The sequence below is a fragment of the Marmota monax genome, unplaced genomic scaffold (genome assembly GCF_021218885.2).
Source record: "Marmota monax isolate L192 unplaced genomic scaffold, Marmota_monax_Labrador192_F-V1.1 WCK01_AAM20220418_F8-fsc00040, whole genome shotgun sequence".
NCBI classification, from domain to species: Eukaryota; Metazoa; Chordata; class Mammalia; order Rodentia; family Sciuridae; genus Marmota; species Marmota monax.
The window spans coordinates 596,501-600,369 of record NW_026692782.1 but is presented as its reverse complement, the minus strand read 5'-3'; the positions used below and the strand labels follow the sequence as shown (position 1 = coordinate 600,369).

The 3,869-nt window shown below is 32.7% G+C and overlaps 1 pseudogene; it reads right to left on the bottom strand.

Moving 5' to 3' along the window:
* Positions 1-1,107: 1,107 nt before the first annotated feature.
* Positions 1,108-1,768, bottom strand: LOC124094732 (calcyclin-binding protein-like; annotated as a pseudogene).
* Between the last annotated feature and the right edge of the window lie 2,101 nt (positions 1,769-3,869).

The following is a 3,869-nucleotide window of genomic DNA, read 5'->3' as shown; positions in this document are numbered from 1 at the left end:
TCCTCTTTTACTATAAAAAGACATTTAAAACACTTGGATTTTTGTTATTGATGTTATTGTTTGAAGAAAAGCCATAACTTTTTAAAAAATGCATATATCATTCAATTGTCAATCTCTTACTAGAATTTGGCAAATACTTAAGTGTTTACACATTTCTAAAATTTCAAACAAACTGTTGAATAACCCACAGCTTGCTGCAATTAGGTTAGAGATAGAATGATGTCTCACAGGTAGGGGAGCAAAATAGCTGGTGTGTCATCTTCACAGACCTTCAGGTGAGATACAATGAAGGTAATCACAATTCCAGAATTATATTATCTTTTGTGGAATATCATTGTTCAGACTTGAAATTGTCAAGAGTGCATGCTAAGAGTTGGGCAGTCTGTAGTGTGGCTTTCTTCTCATGCGCTGAAAAAGAGCATGTCATCCCTTCCAGTCAAATTTGAAAATTTCATAAAATATATTCCTTTATAGGATCAGATTCTGTTATTTTAGAATTAGATTGTGTTCATCTCATAGGAAGCAACTACTCTATTTTCACCATAAATATATTGAGACCTATTTTTTCGACAGTTATTTCTGAGACTCAATTTTTAAAACAATTTGTCATTTTGTTTACTTTTCTTTACTATGATGGCACTGTCTTAAATTACCTTTTTTTCTTACTTTTTTGGTACAGGTTGAATCCAGGGGCAATTTACCACTGAACTACATCCCCGAATCTTTTTAATGTTTTTAAAATTTTGAGACAGGGTCCTGTTTAAGTTATTTAGGGTCTTGCAAAGTATTTGAGGCTGGACTTGAACTTGTGATCCTTCTGCCTCCATCTCCCAAACATTGTCCTTTTCTAGTGAGCTTCCTTAAAATTTTCATATTGTACTATATAAATATATGTATATATATATATATATATATATATATATATATATATATACATATGCATTTTTAATAAGCACATTTTATTTAAATAAATCATCCAGTAAAGTAGAATTTACTGCCTTTACTATGTAAATAGTTATGTCAAATTTATATGTGCAGCTCTCCAACATTCCCTTATTGGAAACATCCATATTTCCACATCACAGTTACCAAAAAGACCTAAATATCTCAAAATTCTGTATCTCCTATCCCTTGCTTCTCTCTTGATTCCACCCAGGCTTTATTAATAGTTCGATTCATATCATCATCTCCATCTTCACAAATTTTCCTTAGAACATTCATTAATCCCTCACTAGGATCCGTTTCGGTGTCATGTGAAGGCTTTTCTTTCTCTTTGCATTCTTTTTCAACCTGAGTCAAGTACTCCCACAGTGTGTTTTCTGCTTTCTTTCTACATAAGATGAGAACTGTAACGGTCTTAACTTTTTTTGAAGTGCCTTCTACAGAGATGGGTTTCAAGAGATTCTTCACAATTGTGGAGTACTCTTCCCATTTAGATTCTTTACCAAAAGATCAAATGACCTCTCTGTGATATGAACCTGCACATTCTCGGCAGGAACTTGATGAACTCCCCATAAAGTGATATAGATATTCACAAACTTATCTGATTTATCCCATCCATAACTACTGATTTTCAAGGTAGATCCTGTTGTAATGGGAGCAACCACAGCAGCTGGCTTTTCATTGTCAAGAAGTTCTGGTTTCTTCTGTGATTTCTGTTGCATCTTGTTCTTTATTTCTGTTTCAATCTTGTTTTTTTTCTGCTGTAAGGGCATCACATACTCTTTTCCTAGTGGTCTTTTCCAGAAACACCTTTACCTCTTCTAGATCATTCTGTAGTTCCAAGTTTACAGTGTGCTTTCTCTGCCTGGAATGCTCTTCCTCCAATTCTTCACTCTGTTGAGTTCTTTTGAAAGTGACAATTGAGGGGCTTTTCACATATCTTTGGTGTTCACTTATTAACATTATTTAAGAATTCTTTTTTTTTTAATTGTACTTTCTACCCAAATTATAAACTCTGGTAATGCAGTGTTAATTGTAGTGTATGTACTCTGAAGATACTTAGTACGAATTTCTGCACTCACAATTTCAAAAGGCTTTATATTAATTTGTTAAGTCACAATAAGAGTAATCTCAGAAAATGATTTTATTTCTTTACCCTTGATTGTTCCCATATCTAAAATTACCTAGCTTTTCAACAGCTACATGTCACAGGAAAATAAGTCATCAGAAAGGTCACATTTTATCTTTAGGCTCCATTTTGCAAAAATGAGTTTGAAAAATACAGTACACTGGGGAACAGATATAGGTATTTTGTTAAATTACACAGATATTTACTACACAATTAAATCAATCTCACAGATAATACCAGGAACTCTGCAAAGTCTTGTTTATTTTATTTAATGAACATTTATGCAGATATATCTCAAAGATAATGCAGGCTCAGTACTAGATCAATGCAATAAAGATGGTATCACAATAGTGAGTCATATGGAGTATATTGGTTATCCAGTGCATATAAATTTATCTTTAGCTATATTAAGTCTAAGTTTTCATTATATTTATGTGTACAAAAGTTCATAAAACAAGAACATAGTAATTAAAAATACTTTGTTGACAGAAAAATGCAATCATGTGAACAATTGGAAATGGCACCAATAGATTTGATCAAAGCAGAGTGACCACAAACCTTCAATTTAGGTAAAACAGAATCAATATCTACAAAGTAAAATCAATCAACACCTAATAAAACAAGATATGCTGCTTTAACAGTTACTTTGTAACATTTGTTCTGATGACTTTATAAATATCAACTCATTTAAACTATTAGAACCCTTGGACAAATTATCATTATTTTCTCCACCTTTCAGGTAAGAATACTGAATCCAAGAGAGGTTAAAAAAAATTCTCAAGACCACACAATTAATAAGTAGCAGGTACAGGATTCAAGTTGAGAAAATCTGCCTGCAGAATTTAGGCTCTCAATTGTGTACTCAGTCTAACTCTTTAATCCTCTGTCAAAAGCCTGCATTCAAATTTTATATTTATTCATTAGCTTGAATATTTAATGAGTAAGAGCAAGAAATTGAATCAAGAGCTAAGAACTTAAAATATTAAAGTATGAACTGATTTTAATTGACCTGGCAGAGATTTGATGGGTTTGTTTCCTATCAAATATCAACAACACCCCATATTTAAAAAAGAGTAAAAGGGACTAACAATAAAAAGTAACATAAACACGCCTTCTCAAAAATATAAAAGAAAACTGGTCACCTTTTATTAAATTTCTGAAGTGCTAAACGCGCAGCAATTGCTCTGGATTTTCTATCAATTAGGTACCATTTATTACAAACCTATTCATAACATTAATTTGATTAATCTTTGCCCCTTATGTAAATTAAATTAGCTTTAGGGAACCAAAGAAAAATGATCTAGAGAGTGTGACTTTGAAACCTTACAGCTGAGACCAGGTCTGGGTGAAACACCAGAGAGAGCAGAGAAGCATTTGCCATGTGTCTGGGTTGGAAATTGCTTAAGTGTCAGCGAAAACACATCCTCCTCCTCAGATTTTTCCATCAATTTGAAGCCAGCGCTCTATTAGCTGCTGGGAAACAGAGATAAATTATACAGAACGTGTTTCTTTCAAGAATCTCTCAATCTGTTGAGGAAGGCAGGCAAAATATAAAAATAACATTTACAGTACAATGTGATGTACGTTCTGAGTGCCCAATCCCTCACTTGTCAGATGGCATACTTACAAATGCAGAGAAAAGAGTTGCTGGATCCATATTTTATTTTAAGGAAGTTGATTACTTTAGGGATCTAATGTGTAATTGGTTTGAACCCAATAGATGTAAGTAAGAGCATAAGCAAGGATAATCTTAAATTTACAATTTTAGACTCATTGTCAACTTAAAATGTCATTTGGC